The sequence below is a fragment of the Canis lupus genome, chromosome 29, assembly GCF_011100685.1.
Source record: "Canis lupus familiaris isolate Mischka breed German Shepherd chromosome 29, alternate assembly UU_Cfam_GSD_1.0, whole genome shotgun sequence".
NCBI classification, from domain to species: Eukaryota; Metazoa; Chordata; class Mammalia; order Carnivora; family Canidae; genus Canis; species Canis lupus.
The window spans coordinates 16431712-16449313 of NC_049250.1; the positions used below are offsets into that span (position 1 = coordinate 16431712).

Here is a 17602-nt window from a genome sequence, read left to right on the forward strand (position 1 = left end):
TTTTTTACTAAAGAAATCTGCCTTTTGGGGCAGCCCGGGTGGCTCAGTGGTTTAGCGCTGCCTTTGGCCCAGGGTATAATCCTGGAGACCCAGGATCAAGTCCCACGTCGGGCTCCCTGCATGGAGCCTGCTTCTCCCTCTACCTGTGTCTCTGCCTCTCTCTCTCTCTTTCTCTCTCTCATGAATAAATAAATAAAAATCTTAAAAAAAAAAAAAGAAATTTGCCTTTTGGAAATTGCTAATTATTCCTTAGTTTCTGATAGTAGCCCCATGGAGTTGCCTTGAAGACTTCATTTTTTCACTTTTCCTAGACAAGTCACCAAAATGCCCTTCAATTACTAACAGACACTGTACTGGCATCAAGGTCCAACTCCCTCACCCCACTGAGAGACTAAGCTCAAAGGCTGACCAAGATGGAGTGGGTGAATTTGCATAAGAAGCCCAGAGGCTGCAGGTAGGGACCAACAGGAAGGAAGTAAGAACCCCACCTCCTTTGCCTCCTCCTTCAAAGTTACCGTAATTGTCACCTGTGTTGAGAGGCAGGGAAACTCAACAGTACTTCTCAGGGTCACCCTAAGGTCATGGATCAGGGGAAGGATTCTTACTAGGCCTTAATGACAGCTGACCCCACAGAAGTGTCAATGGAAAAGACCATTTCACTAAAGGAAGTTATTGAGAACCTGGGGCTGCTTGGGCATGGGGTGCCATGGGTAAGGGAAGAATTGCTTCCCCAGTAAGTTCTGGTCAGTGCAGCAATGGCAATGGCAGTAAGCTTTGTACTTGGCAACTTCAGTACCACCACACTTTCTGTAGCATAGCCCTTGAAAGTGGACTGGATGCCCAGGTTGGGGCAGTGACACCAGTGGGTAGGAGCAGCGGCAGCAGGTTAGAACAAGTGCTCTTGTAGTACTGAGCACTTTCCTCCCTGCAAGGCAATATTAACTCAGGTTGACCTCCCAGATTAAGTTCCTGGTGTTCACGAATTGATCGCTGGAGGGCCCCCTCCCAGCCTCACCTCATCCAGGACCTCTGGCTAAAAAGGCAGGTAGGGGTCCAGGGGTAGCAATTGGAAAACCGCTACAGGGTAACATTTTTTGCACTCTAAACTGATGGCACTAAACACAGTTTCAGTTTCATTCCTGTGGTATGCAGAATAATGACCTCCCAAAGATATCCATGTCCTAATCCCTAGAAACTGTGAATACAGTACCTTACATGGCAAAGGGACTTTGCAGATGTGATTAAAGTTAAGGACCTTAAACTCTGAAAATCATCCTGGATTATCCAGGCAGATCAAATCTAATCACATGAATCCTCAAAGCAGAGAATCTTTCCTGCTACGGTCAGAGACAGATGAGACAACAGGTGCAGATGGGACAACAGGCTATATGAGAAAGGCTCCGTAGGCCATTGCCTGCTTTGAAGACAGAGGAAGGGGGCCACTGGCCAAGGACACTGAAAAAGATAAGGAAATGGGAGCACCTCGGTGGCTCAGTTAAGCATCTGCCTTCAGCTCAGGTCATGATACCAGGGTCCTGGGATGGAGCCCTGCATCAGACTCCCTGCTCAGTGGGGAGTCCGCTTCTCTCTCTCCCTCTACTGCTCCCCCTGCTTGCGCTCCAATAAATAAATAATTTTTTTTAAAAAAAGGACACATATTTTCCCCTAGGGCCTTCAGAATCAAATGTAGTTCTACCCTGAATTTAGTCCAAAGGAGGCCCAAGTTGGAACTTCTAACTTCCATAACTGTAGATAATAAATTTATGTCATTTAAGCTATTGGGTTTGTGAAAATTTAAACAGAGCACCAAAAACAATCACTAATCAGTGCCTTGCTCAAAGAGAATTCCTAAACTCATAAGACACTAGCTTGAGGATTGTGTGGCAATAGCTGGAAGGGACCAGCTGAGCACAGAGTGAATGAACACCTCTGGAGAAGCTCAAATGGGGATCCCAAGCGGCAAGAAACTCGAAGAGTCCTGTGGTAGGTCACCTCCAGGTCCAGGAGCAAATGATCTTGATGACTACATGAAGGACTGGGAGTATATTATTGAAATCTTTTGCATACCATCTCAGGACTTAATTTTAAAAGTTACCTTAGGAATCATCTCTAGTCCCTTCATTTCCTCATGTGTGATTCTCCTCCATCAAATGGCACAAGTTCCTTTTGGGACATTGTGTGCATTTTGTTTGTAAGTGGAGGCCTTGCTATTGGCTTCCTGGAGGGCCCCGAGAAGGTATTCTCTCATATTTGTTGGGCAAGTGCTTGCTTAAAAGAGGTCAAGATAGCACAGCAGCATTGTTAAGAGCTGTCTTTGGAGTCAGATAAGTGGGCTTGAAAACTCACTTTCTACCATTTTCCAGCTGTTTGACTTTGTGCACTTTCTTCATTAACTTCCCTATGCCTCATTTCTCTCAGCTATAAAATGGGGAATAATCGTAGTACTTCCTCTTGGAGTTCTCTGTGAAGATTTAATGAAATGATACATAGAAAGTACCTGACACATAAGTGTTATTATGATCTAGCCTGGGTGGGTCCTTCAAGGGACCCAAGGGTTACATTTACTTCATTACAAACCAGACAAATGATCCTTAAGGAAAGATTCATCCACTTGTGCATGCCTGTCCCATCAATGCAACTGACAAAAGTCACAGCTACCAGCCAAATTAAATTTGGCTCATGTCTGTTCTCAAGAGCAGGAAAGTTATCCTAAATAATTCAAATAATAATATTTAACCCTTTTGGGGATTGACCATGTGCCAAGTGCTATTCTAAAGCACATACACACATTCATTCAGTCTTCAAAATAAACTTATACCATAGTACTATAACTACCGCCTTCTTACAGATAAGGGAATCAAGGAACAGAGAGGTTAAGTAATTTTCCCAAGATCACACAGCTGAGGGGGATCTCTGGGTGGCTCAGCAGTATGGCCCCTGCCTTCGGCCTAGGGCATGGTCCTGGGGTCCAGGAATCAAGTCCCGCATCGGGCTCCCTGCATGGAGCCTGCTTCTCCCTCTGCCTGTGTCTCTGCCTCTCTCTCTGTGTCTCTCATGAATAAATAAATAAAATCTTTAAAAAAAAGAAGAAGAAAGAAAGAAAGAAAGAAAGAAAGAAAGAAAGAAAGAAAGAAAGAAGAAAGAAAGAAAGAAAGAAAGAAAGAAAGAAAGAAAGAAAGAAAGAAAGAAAGAAAGAAAGAAAGAAAGAAAGAAAGAAAGAAAGAAAGATAGATCACACAGCTGAGAAATAGTGAGGCCTGGACAGTGTGCTCTGAGTTCCATGCCTTTAATCACTACATCATAATATAAGTCTTTGAATAAAGTCATAATAGAAATATAAACCAATAAATCAAAAAATATTGGCCCTTCCCCTCACCAAGAAATAGGCAAATACTGATTGGTTACTAACAACTTAACAGGAGCTAATCTTCTCAAAGGGCCAATGGTTTTAAATACCGGGGTTTGGGACAGTCTTAACTGATCTTAACTACTTCCGTTGTGTGTTGTGTAGCATTTAAAATTTTTGGCAAAATTACTATTATTTTAGGAAGAACATGAGAAGTTCTTTTTGGATGAGTTGTTCCCCTTTGTCCTTTTTAAAGAACAAGAATGCAACTGAGTAAATTTAAAGATCTAATTGGCTTTATCCAACGATTCATGAATCCGACAGCAACCTATCTAGCAAGTGGAGAGATGTTCCAAGGAGTTGTACAATGGACAGTTTTTATGGGAAGAAGGATGGTGCAAGGAAGTTACTAGTAAAAGAAAAGAAAGAGATTGTTTCAGGCAAGGTCACTTTCCTTAGGTGGAACACCAGGAGGTCTTATAAGGTAGATGACCTCATATATAAGGTGGCAGATTACCTCACTGCAGCTGACCAGAAAATCCCTGAGCAATTGGTTAATATATTTCTAGGGGAGACTGCAACTGCAGTTAGGTTAAGTATTAAGCCCTGGTTTGGGGACCTTGCCTAGCATATGTGACTCCATTTGAGCCCGTGGTTTTCTTTATAACACCCTATACAGCCAGGGCACTGAACAAAGAAGGAGGTGGTTTGGGACACCATGGAAAGGAAGTATTAATTCAGACTATACCTAGGACTTGACAATATCCATTTATCCCTTTCTTTTCAATTTATCCCTAGGCATTCTGCTAATACTTCTTGCTAGGTAACGTTTTTTTGCTTTTCAGTGGCTGCCCCAGTGACCCCAGCTAAACTGTTGGTTGATCTCAACCCTAAACCATTATATTCTACCTTGTAACTTTCCCTAGATCTCAAAGGGGCTATTTAAACACTAATTACTTCTCATAGTCCCCTGTGAAGTCCCCTCTGAGACCAGAGAAGTTATTTAAAGTATAAAGGAAAGAAAAAGTCCTGGGAATGAGGAAATTTGAGCCTCCTCCTCCCCACCTGGGACTGTAGTTGCTGATCCAATGAACATTTGTTTGGCTCTGCCTGGGATTTCCCTTCTTATCCTTCTTGTGTTTCCTTGAGCCCATCTGCTTTCAGGGTATTTGGGTTAAAGCTATAAAATTAAAGTTCCTTATACTTTATACTTTCTTCCTTCTTCCCCACTCCACCATCTCAACTGACTCAATTCCCCAAAACACTCTTAAAAAACCTTACAAAGTGTTCTCACATAGCAAAACTTGCTGCTAAAGCTTCTTCCCCAGTTGAGGCAAGCATATCAGAGTCAGTAATATAATTGAAAAGTGATTGATCTTTTGCATCTAAGCCAACCACCTGTTGCCTTAGATGTTGCCATCATGAATAATATAATTAGCAGGTGTTAAGAAAATGTGAGATTTCTTAGATGTACATACTCATGGTTTTTTTTTTTTTTCATACTCATGGTTTTAAAGATAAAATAATGTGATATCTATAATTTATGTTTAGGTCTATTTAGCATTTGTCTTCTTTGCTAGATTATAAATTTTATGAGGAAGGAGGATGTGCCTGTTTTATTCTCTACTATAACCCTGACCCACAACAGATCTTCAATAAATATTTCTTGACTGATTAAATGAGAAAATTAATATGAAAGAATCACACAAAAGGCAGCATTAAGAGCAGTCTGATCATTCAGAGGCAGTAATCAGCAGGCCCCTCTGTGAATGTTCCTTTTGGGTGATGGGTTGTCACCAAAAGAAACACCCTGCTTCAAAAAATTTGGATAGTACTAATGTTATAAAATTAACAATTTCAACAGATATTTTAAATGCATTTACAAAACGAATTCCATAAAAAGTTTTTCTCATTTTCCATGGATTTTTTAAAAAGATTTATTCATTTATTCATGAGACACAGAGAGAGAGAGAGAGAGAGAGAGAGAGAGAGAGGCAGAGACATAGGCAGAGGAGAAGCAGGCTCCCCGCAGGGAGCCCAATACAGGACTTGATCCTGGATCAGGATCACACCCTGAGCTGAGCCGAAGGCAGATGCCCAACTGCTGAGTCACCCAGGTGTCCCACTTTCCATGGATTTTAGTGAAGAAATTCTAGTACACGTACAATAAGAAGCAGAAACCCTTTCTCATCTACAAAACCACAGATACATTTTCCAACTCACTTTGCCACAGCCTCCCGAAGGAGACTCAAAAATTGCCAAACTCAAATATTGCTAGAACTCAATTCCAAAACTCAGAGGAAGGCAAGTTTTTAATCACCTCTGGGATGTTCACTTTCAATAATATTTTTTAGGGCTAAGAAAGAATAAGTCCAAATATAGCTCTAAAATGTTGAGCTATCTACTTTTATAACTTTGTTGGTGATAGAATTGTTGTTGCTTTGTCTAATCCTGCTGCAGTTTGACCCTTCTCTGTGGGAACTTGGTGATTAATAATGCCCTTAATTGCTTTTCCTCCTGCCCTCACAGCTGGTAGAAGTGATGTATATCACAAAGAAACACTGAACCAAGTTTTAAGGACGGAAAGAAAGTGAGGATGTAGTGCTGCTGGGTTCTGCCTCCTTCCTGAACTGTGGGAGGCCAGGGAGCCTCTTCCTCATTAAGGAGAAAGCCTCAGTTCAGGCACGTGGCATCAGTCTTGCTCCCCATCACAATTGCTGCTCCAGGTCATGACTGAAAGGGAAGCATTCCTAAGTCCCCAGGCTTTAGTTAAGAGTCTTCCCCATCTGGCCCACAGGTCTATGGGGTGCGAGTTAAGGAACCAATGAACTATGTTTCCGTCCTCGGGTCCTTTGCTGACACTTAGTTGATGCAAGAGTTCAGGGACTCAAAGTGTCAGAACCATGGCTTTTCCTGTGCTATGAATCAAGCGCAGGGGTTCAATAGGAGCTAAGATCATAGGAACATTATCTGAACTCAGTGCAAATGATGGAATCTAATCAAGTAAGGAAGCACTGCAGAGGGGAAAGTGTAATAATGGGCAGTGAATGTGACTTTGATTTAGGAAGTGAGATCTATGTTATTTGAGATAACTCAGTAACTTTCCAAAAAGACAGACTGATTTTATACAATTAGGTTCCCTCAACTACTGAAATCCCTCCTGATAACTTTATTCTTTTGCTTTTAATACAGACTTTTTAGGAGAACTGGTATGGATGGGGAGGGCAGAGAGGGACTACACATTGTCAAGCAGCAGATTGCCTTGAACTTAAAAAGGGCCAGGATCTAAAATCTCAAAGAGCTTTTGCACCTATAAGATGAATAGGAACGTAAATGTAAAATGTATTGAAGGGAATCAGAATATGTCATCTCAAAATATGCCACTTGGGCATAAGGATTATCTTGAGCTGAAGGTAACTGAGAAGCAGTAGACCCTGGAGGAGCTCTCTGCCCTTCTAAGAGCAGGGCAAACATTTCCCTTTCATTAAAGAAATTTCCATTTGTAAAGGTATTCCACACACACACACACACACCTATATCAAGAAGAGAACACAAGATATAATTAACATGTAACCATCTTTTTCTTGTCTACCCATGTATTTAACAGACTGCCTTATTCCCCTGCTTAAAATACTCCAGTGGCTTCTCATTCCACTTAGGATAAATCCAAATTCTAAATAATCCAGCCCCTACCAATATCTCCAAATTTACAGCCTACCACAACCCCCTCACTTACTGTGTTCTGGCAAAAGCAGACTTCTTTCTGTTCCTTGAACACCCTAGACTACAGAGTTGTCAGATTTAGCAAATAAAAATACAGGATGCCTGATAAAATTTGAATTTCAGATAAAAATGAATTATTTTTTGTATAAGTATGACCCATACAATATTTGGGACAGTATATACTCATTGTTTATCAAATTTAAATTCAAATTCAAACTTAACTAGGCAGCCTATATTTTACCTGGTGTATCCTTGTTCTAGGCCTTGGTATTTGCTGCTGTTCCCTTTTCTGAAGCCCTTTACTCTCAGATCACTGTCATATGACTGACCTTTCTTTGTCATTCAAATCACAGAGCAGAGGCAACTGAGTGGCTCAGTCAGTAGAGCATGTCTGCCTTCTTTGGCTCAGGTCATGATCCCAGGGTCCAGGGACTGAGCCCTGCATCAGGCTCCCTGCTCTGCAGGAAGCCTGCTTCCTCCCCCTCTCTCTGTTGCTCCCCTTGCTTGTTCTCCTGCATTCTAATTAATAAATAAAATAAAACAATAAAATAATGAAATGAAATAAATAAAATATATTTTTTTAAATGACAGAGCAAATATCACCTCCTCAGAAAATCATTCTCTGATCACCCCATCTACATGACTCCCAACACACATATCTCTCCCTAACCCACTCTCTAACTCATCATCTTATTTTTCCCTTCTTGACACATAAGCCCTTTTAAGGCTGGCACCTTGTCCCTCTTGTTCACTCTTATATCCCATTACCTACAGTGTCTGGCATATAGTAGATGTTCAATAAAATACTTGCTGAATGAATTAATGAATGAATGTCCTCCCAATATACTAGCCTGGATAACACCTGTACATTTGAAAAGACTACAGGTATTAGGAAGTGAAAGTACTTTTACTTCAGAAAATGGAAGGAAGCATTATTAGAAGTAGCCATATAAACTAAGCACACACTACCTCAACTATAACCCTAACCAAATTATTTTGCTATTAACTTTACCACCAGAAATTAAGAAAAAAAGAAATAATTCTAATTCTTGGAAATGAATCATTCAAACTACCTCTCTTTTTAAAGAAAAGAAAAAATAGCAAAGCAAGCTTTGAATTTAAAAAAAACAAGAAAAACTGTCACTAATTAGATATTTAATACTGTTTATTCTAAGTAGCATATTAACTGTAGTTCAACTGTTTAACACAATAAATCCCTGCTTTGTGTAGGCTTCATGGAACAACTCTCTTGAATTAATATACCCTTATTTCCATGTTTAATAATAGAATTTGTATAATATTTTAAATCTTATAAAGTATTTTAAAATGTAGAACCCAAAAAATAAAATAATAAAATAAAATAAAATAAAATAAAATAAAATAAAATAAAGAACCCTATTTGACCATTCTGCATACTCTAACCTGGACCACAATTTTTCAGTTATTATAGAGGATACAAATTTAGTTTTACCATTGCTTTTACGATATTATTTTAAAAACCTCTAGGTACAGGGATCCCTGGGTGGCGCAGCGGTTTAGCGCCTGCCTTTGGCCCAGGGTGCGATCCTGGAGACCTGGGATCGAATCCCACATTGGGCTCCCGGTGCATGGAGCCTGCTTCTCCCTCTGCCTGTGTCTCTGCCTCTCTCTCTCTCTCTCTGTGTGTGTGTGTGTGACTATCATAAATAAATTAAAAAAAAAAAAAAAACCTCTAGGTACAATATTGTTCCTTTTAGGAAACATTATCTGGTTTATAACAATCTGTCTACAGTGCCATTTTCAAGAATGCTTTACTGTAAAAAACAACTGCCTTCATATGGTTAGCTTTTTAAGTTCTAAAGACCTGTTGATTTTAATTTATCTGGTCAAAGTAGTAATTAATGCACATTAGTGTGAGTTTCCTGATTCCTACTTTTTGCATTCATTGCAATAAGAGAACTAATTATTAATTCTTCAGGAAATTGTCAGTGAAAGAGAATATCAGAGTAAGTATCTCATAACATATGTTTCGATTCCTTAAAAGCATGGTTACCATGTTCTCATACTTTAAACCCACATTTCTTGGTCCCATGCTTTGAAGTTGAGTATCCTTTAATTCTTCTTTGAAGCAATTATAGCAGAGTCTAAAGTTGAGTTGCTTTCCTGGGCTTCTCCCCTTGAAGGCTGAGAGAGTGATTAATATCCTTTTTGGCCTTGGGATGATTTTATCCAGGGATGTAGCAGTAGTTCCATTTGCTTCTTCATCCTTAATCTTCAGTCTTCTCTCACTGATATGCTGAACTTCTTCAGTACAGTCTGTCAGTAGTGAGCCATGGAGCCGCTGAATTAATTGCCGCTGCTCCAAGCATACCAGGCAGTCTAGCAGTAGACAGAATCATGTGACTCCAAAATGGATAATTCAGACATCAGCCCAAAGTAAAAATGACTGGGAAAGGTTATGATCTCAATTTATTCTTAGTCTTTTTTGATCTCCCTATAACACACTTAATACATTTTTGTTCTCTTTGTGCCAAGTAACACAACTACACAGCCCAGAGTGCCAATTATTCCAGTTTACATGAGCTAAGGGATTGTAAGTTTCTTCCTAAAATCTTTAGACAATCATACAGATGGCATTTCAGTTATAAGCTTATCCATTCACTATTCTATATCTTCCAATTTTTACCTACATAAAGTAAAACAAACCTTGCCTTCTTTTTTTCACCTATCCCCCTCCGTAAAACCCAGGAGACATCAGTCCTGCCCCCAGTTGGGGTGGCAAAGGAATTCCTGGCAGTTATCCAGCTGATTCACTTGCTTCAGGAGACCTGAAGACTCATAGATTCACTCATCCGCTCATTCAATATATATTTATTAAATGCCTATGAGGCATTGTGCTAAGTACTGTGAGGAAATAAAGATGATTCAGATCTATCCACCGAATTTAAGCTTTTGAGAAACAGAAGGCTTTCTCAAAAACAGAAGTATTTTTTACTCTTTTTCCTATGCTCACTATGTTAGATACGCTGATGAAATGATAACCTAATCATTGGTCAAAGTCAGACACAGCTATATCCTCAAACTGTTTAAGATCATTACATCAGGATTTCCTTGAACCCTAGGTTATAAATTATAAGCAGTTATGTTTTCATGATGAAACCCCTTCTTTTTTTTTTTAATTTTTTTTTAATTTTTATTTATTTATGATAGTCACACACAGAGAGAGAGAGAGAGGCAGAGACACAGGCAGAGGGAGAGGCAGGCTCCATGCACCGGGAACCCGATGTGGGATTCGATCCCGGGTCTCCGGGATCGCGCCCTGGGCCAAAGGCAGGCGCCAAACCGCTGCGCCACCCAGGGATCCCGAAACCCCTTCTAATATAAGTCTATAACCATAAAAGTAATGAAACATATTAAGAATCATACATATTACAATTGTTATATTGTTGATCTTGATAATTTAAAGTTATCAATAGAGGAGTGTCTTCCTCTTACACTTCAGTTAAAAAGCTGGGTATGGCAAAAAGGAAATTGCAGTCAGGGTTTATGCTTTTCATCTTTGTATTCCCAATGACTGATACAGTGTCTGGTATGTGCTAGGTGCTCAATGATATTCACTGGACAAATGAATGAATGAAAATTACATCTCTCATCCTGCCTTGAGTCTCAAATTCCATCACAAACTGCATGTTCCATTAATATCTTAAACTCAACAGGTTACAAACTCATTTTCTTCCCCCTCAAAAAATATCCTCTTTTTTATGATTTTCTTTTTCTATTATTTTATGATTTCTCTTTTTATTATTTCTATTTCTACTATTATTTCTATTACTACTACTACTAATAGAAATAGAAAATCACCCAAGTTCAAATCTACGCCAGTTCCTCATCTCATATTCAATTATTACCAATTCCTGACAAGAGTTTCTTGAGGATATTTCTCACATCTGTCCTTTTTTCATTCATCTCCACTGTTGACCATGGACCAATTTATCTTCCTATGACTCTAATCAGTTTGCTCCCTGGAAGGTATGGGTATGTCTCCTTTGTCAGATGAACTAAACACTTTAACTTGGCATTCAAGATCCCACATGATCAGATCCAGAATTACCTTTCTAGCTCTAACTTGAGTAGGTCCATTACATATACCTTATGTTCCAGTTCAACAGGAGTACAACTCCTCATTCTGTTCAGACATTATTCCTTTTCTTTCTTTTTTGTTTCAAGTTTTTATTTAAATTATAGTTTACTAACATATATTTATTTCAGGAGCAGAATTTAGTGATTCATCACTTATATATAACACTCATTGCTCATCACCACAAGGGTCTTCCTTAATACCCATCACCCATTTAGCTCATACCTCACCCACCTCCCCTTCAGCAACCCTGTTTGTTCTCTACAGTTAAGTCTCTTATGGTTTGCCTCCCTCTTTTTTTCTCCCTTCCCCTATGTTTATCTGTTTTTTCCCTTAAATTCCACATATGAATGAAATTCATACAGTATCTGTCTTTCTCTGACATATTTTGCTTAGCATAATACAGTCTAGCTCCATCCATGTCATTGTAAATAGCAAGACATCACTCTTTTTGATAGTTGAGTAACATGCCTGTGTGTGTGTGTGTGTGCGCGCACACAGCTCATCTCTATTCATTAGTTAGTTGATGAACATTTGGGCTCTTTCCATAGTCTGGCTATTGCTGATAATGCTGCTATAAACATCAAGGTGTGTGGACGCCTTCAAATATGTATTTTTGTATCCTTTGGCTAAATATCTAGTAGTGTAATTACTGGATCATAGATAGGGTGGTTCTATTTTCAACTTTTTGAATAATCTCCAAACTGTTCTCCAGAGTGGCTGCATCAGCCTGCATTTCCACCAACAGTGCAAGAGGGCCCCCCCTTTCTCCACACCCTCGCCAACACCTGTTGTTTCTGTGTCATTAACTTTAACCATTCTGACAGGTGTGAGGTGGTATCTCACCCTGGTTTTGATATGTATTTCCTTGATAATGAGTCATGTTGAGCATCTTTTCATGTGTCTGTTAGTCATCTGGATGTCTTCTTTGGAAATGTGTCTATTCATCTCTTCTGCCCCCTTCTTAACTGGATTATTTGGTTTTTTGGGGGTGTTGAGTTTGGTAAGTTCTTTATAGATTCTAGATACTAACCCTTTATCAGATATGTCATTCATAAATATCTTCTCCCAGTTATAGGCTGCCTTTTAGTTTTATTGATTCTTTCTTTTTTTTAATTTTTATTTATTTATGATAGTCACACAGAGAGAGAGAGAGAGAGAGAGAGGCAGAGACATAGGCAGAGGGAGAAGCAGGCTCCATGCACCGGGAGCCCGATATGGGATTCGATCCCGGGTCTCCAGGATCGCGCCCTGGGCCAAAGGCAAGCACTAAACCGCTGCGCCACCCGGGGTTCCCTATTGATTATTTCTTTTACTGTGTGGAAGCCTTTTGTCTTGATGAAATCCCAACAGTTCATTTTTGTTTTTGTATCCCTTGCCTCCAAAGAAGTGTCTAATAAGAAGTTGCAACAGTCAAGGTCAAGGGAGGTTTCTGCTTGTGTTCTCCTCTAGGATTCTGACAGTTTCCAGTCTCACATTTAAGTCTTTCATCTGCTTTGAATTTATTTTTGTATATGAAGTAAGAAAGTGGTCCAGTTTCATGGTTCTGCATGTCACTATCTGGTTTTTACAACACCATTTGTTGAAGAGACTGTCTTTTTCCATTGGATAGTCTTTCTTCCTTGGCTGAAGATTAGTTGACCATATAGTTATGGGCCCATTTCTGGGTTCTCTATTCTTCTCCATTGATCTATGTGTTTATACTATTTGGAGCTGCCTCAAAAAGTTAAAAATAAAACTACCATACAATCCAGCAACTGCAGTCCTAGGTATTTACCCAAGGCTACAAAAATACTTATTCGAAGAGGCACATGCACCCTGATGTTTATAACAGCACTATCAATAATAGCCAAACTATTGTGAGAGCCCAAATGTCCATCAACTGATGACTGAATAAAGATGTGGTATGTATACATACCATATATATATATGCATACCTATATATCACATATATATCACATGTATATCACATATATACATATATATATACACATACACACATACATGATGGCGTATTAGTCATCAAAAAGAATGAAATCTTGCCATTTGGAACAATATGGATAGAGCTAGAGTGTTTTATCCCAAGCAAAATAAGTTAGTCAGAGAAAGACAAATACCATATGATTTCACTCATATGTGGAATTTAAGAAACAAAGCAAATGAATTCAGAGGGAAAAAACAGAGGTAAACCAAGAAACACACTCTTAACTATAGAGAACAAACTGATGGTTATGGGAGGGGAAGTGGATGGTGGGGTGGGATGAGTTAAATACGTGATGGGTATTAAAGAGGGCACTTGTTGTAATGAGCACTGGATGTTGTATGCAAGTGATGAATCACTAAATTCCATACCTGCATCTAATATTACATTGTATTCTAATTAATTGGAATTTAAATTAAGACTTAAAGATTAAATTAAATCAAATTAAGTTGTCTAATATTCACTGCCTATTCAAGTCTCTTCCTGTACCCCTTTTTCATCCTTCACCCAAGGATGAAGTCAAATTTTTAAAAAACTTAAAGCTGAAACACAGAGTAGGAGAGAACCTAACTACAAGTGCTTTCTTCACAAAATATTTTTGCTGAAAATGACTAACAATCACTCATACATAATCCAGTCACCACTTATTGAAGGATTACTGTGTACTATGCCAGGTACATTATTTATCTCTTATCCTACTCCATGAGGAAGATATTTTATTACTCCCAATATATAGACAGTAGCTAATAATTTTACTTTTTAAGTAGGCTCCATGTTCAGAGTGGAGCCCAACACAGGGCTTCAACTCATGACCCTGACTCAAGTTGGATGTTTGGCTGACAGAGCCACCTAAGAGCCCTGATAGTAGCTAATGATATTTTTAAAGAAGTTCACATTTTTGCAGTGCTTACTATGTTTCAGGCACTATTCCATATTCATTCACTCAACAAAATATTTTAGTATCTGTTATTTACGAGGCACTATGTGCTAGGCAACTGAGCAGTAAGCAGACATGACAAAATCTCTGACTTCATAGAGCTTACTTTGGAAAAGGCAGACTTTTGTGAAGATAAACAAGGAAAATGTAAAGTAAGTAAAATCATGAAAGGTACCTAAATGAAAAAATAAAGCAGGCAAGTGGGATATGAAGTTCTCATTAATCCTCCAGCAAATATATACAGTAGAGACTTTTACTATCTTTTTACAAGCTAAAAAAAAAAAAAAAAGAATTGAAAGGATTTCAACATTGGTGGCTGTATTAATGGCAATGGCTATGGTGATGCCTGGCCCAGGGTGGGCAGAGCTGGAGGTGGAGGCATTTGTTCTCCCTAGGAGACATCAGGAGCTTGGTGGGGACTGAGCTTGGGAGGCCAGCCAGAGTACACACCTTTCAGCTTCTGGCATGGCAGTGGCATTCAGGTTCTAAACAGCTTCTAAGAAGTTGGGTGCAGATCTTCATGAAATTTTCAGTTACCTTGATGATGTCCCATTTAAGATGGGAGACAAATTCAAGACAACAGGTAAAGTTAATCTATCTATTGGCTTCTCCTTACCTGATTGTTTACAGGTTGTCAGAAAAATATAGTCTGACTTCTCCTTGTAAAAGTAAACTATTGAGTGGACTGAAGATATTAAGAAAATCCAAGAATCTAAGAAACCCAGTGGGAATCAGCACAAAGCTAAGGAAGTAGGAGTTAAAGTGAATGCTAAGAGTAGCCCAGAGAGTGACAGCAAAATTAGCTTCTCTAAGACTCACAGTATAGCCATCTCCTATTAACCCCATCCTTGCAGCTTACAGCACAACAGCATCCTCATCCCAACTTGGGTCAGCAGCAATGACAGAAAGTTCTCAGCCCACTCCACACAAAGGCAGATTTCAATCCTGCTGACTTTGAATGTGAAGAAAGCCCATTTGATAACCTGGAGTTAAAAACTATTGTTGAGAAGGAAGAGCTGAGAAACATTCTAGTAGGAGCCATTAGACCCATTATTGGACAGTAACTTGCCCAGAGGAGGCTCTGTGTTACAGGATGAGATCCTGAAGCAGGCTAATCTAGATATCAAGCCTCTTTATAAAACCACTGGCTTTATAACCTTACCACAGTTGGGCAACTATGAAAAGATGTCACTGTCTTCCAAAGTGTCCCTCCCCCATTCCTATAGTAAGCAATATCAAATCTTAGTCCTTTCCCAAACTTGACTCTAATGATAGCAATCAGAAGACAGCCAAGCTGACAAGCACCTTACAAAGCACATCCTGCTCCCACAACGACATCTTCTGAAATTCTCTAAAGCCTTCTACTGAAAACAGTGCCAGGGAGTTTAATAGGCATCATATTCTTGGGCTTGAACTCAGACAGTGGCATAGAAGTGCCAACCCTAACCTCCTCAGATGCCTTCCCTCTCTATCTTGTCTGTGTACACAGAAGAATCATCATCTGCAAATATGGGTCCCAGAGTCCCTCCTAATTTCTCAGTGTCACAAGTACCCAACACTCCCAATTGTCCCCAGGCCTATTCTGAACTGCAGACACTGTCCCCCAGTAAGTGGAAGTGTATGGAGAAAGTGGTCAACATGAGCTATTCACCTGAGTGTGTCCTGAGAGCCATGAAGAAGAAAGGAGAGAATATTGGATAGATTCTCAACTATCTCTGCACATGGACAGCTATGTGAGAAGGGCATTGACCCTCTTATAGTGCAAGAGGCTCTGGAAATGCACCAGTGTTCAGAAGAAAATATGATAGAATCTCTTCAGTTGAGCAAATTTAAGGAAACAGGCTTTGAACTGAAACCCATTAAGGAAGGCAATGACCAGGACAATGCTTTGGAGGATCTCAAGGCCCCAGCAGGAGCCAGTTGAGACTAAGCCCTGCCTAGGCCTTGCCATGGGACCTCTACCACAGGAGGCCCCAAGGAGTACATGTCTGGGGAAAGGGAAGGGGCACACTTACCAATTTTCTTTTGGGGATAAAAGGTCAGGTAGGGAAACTGTACTTGCTAACAGCTGAGCTGGAGGAAAAGTAGGAAATATTTGGGCATGTGAAAACCTCCAGAACTACCCTTGCTTCTTCCATATTAACTGTATTTGTATTTTTAGAAGGGTCCCTCCCACTTCGGCCCTCCAGAGAGATTTCTCTAGTCCTTCTGGGGTCTGCAGATGTCGAACAGAAACCTGGCCCAGGTTTCTTCAGGCCAAAGAAGTCAGGGAAAAGGAGTGGGAGGACCAGACTTAGTGCTGCTTTAGGCCTAGCTGCTTTCCTCCCCTGCACTGGTAGACTGAACTCTAATCTAAGTTGAATACAACTGATAGGTTCTTCCAGGTTTGTCCTTTTCTCCTTTTAACAAAGTCTCTTAGTGTTATACTAGTTCTTCAATGTCTCTGAGGAGCAAATAATGCTCTTTTCCCCATAGGGTGCTGAGTTTGCTACTCTGCCAGTCAGTTACCATCTTTCCTGCCCCAGTTGGTTTCTTCTGGCTTGGTTTGGACCACATCCCTCTGATACCCAGGGTTCTAGAGCCCTATGACCTAGGAAACAGTCATCAGCTTAGGAAATCATTGGCTACTTCCCGCACATTGCATGAAGGAGAAACAGGCAATGATTTTAGTAGTCCAGCACTAACTCTACCTCAATTTTCCTTGGAGAATAGCCTCTTCCTCCAGCCCCCTGCTCTAGGATGACACAATGAATAACATCTAGTCACAGAAATCAGTCTCTTTTGTTTGTTTTATATTATGTTGTAAATCACTAAAGATCTAAATACACAGGAAAAAAATCTAGAGAGAGAATGAAATAACTTGCACTAATTTTATGGAGCTAAAGTTGATAAATAGTAGGTAACCAAGAGGGCCTATAGAGGCTTTAGAGCCCTCATGCCATGTAATCTCTACTAGCACCCCAAGCCAAGCTTTGAAATTAATAAACAGTGTTTTCTCAGGATCTTATGTCTGGAGCTCTGGAGAGTAGCCTCAAAGCCCCAACACTTTACCAAACTAGCACTGCTCTGAAAATTCTATAGCTACACAACAGATGAAAGACAGAGCTGGTACATGATTTGCCAGTGACAAAAAGAAAAGAGACAATTATCACTCATCCTAAAAATAACCCTAGGAGACAGATATTGTTATTCCACTAGGGACAGTTATTCCACTAGGGACAGAGCAGATGAAGAAACCAAAGTTAAGTTACTTGTCCAAGTAACAATGGTTGAGGCAGGATTCCAGCCCACATCACTCTGGTTCCTAAACCTAAGGGAGACAATGGCCCAATGCAGACTATGGCTTAGGACCTCATGATGCCTTCTGAGAGTCATATGTTCTGAGGGCAGACACATCAGATTGGCCCAGGGCACAGCTATCTGACTCTAGTAAAAGTCTTTGAGAGAAATCAATAGGTGTATGTTAAAAAAAAAAAAAAAAGGTACTTATAAAGTCAT

At 39.8% G+C, this 17602-nt stretch overlaps 1 pseudogene; it reads left to right on the forward strand.

Moving 5' to 3' along the window:
* Positions 1-614: 614 nt before the first annotated feature.
* LOC100687787 lies at positions 615-16028 on the forward strand (annotated as a pseudogene).
* Positions 16029-17602: the final 1574 nt, after the last annotated feature.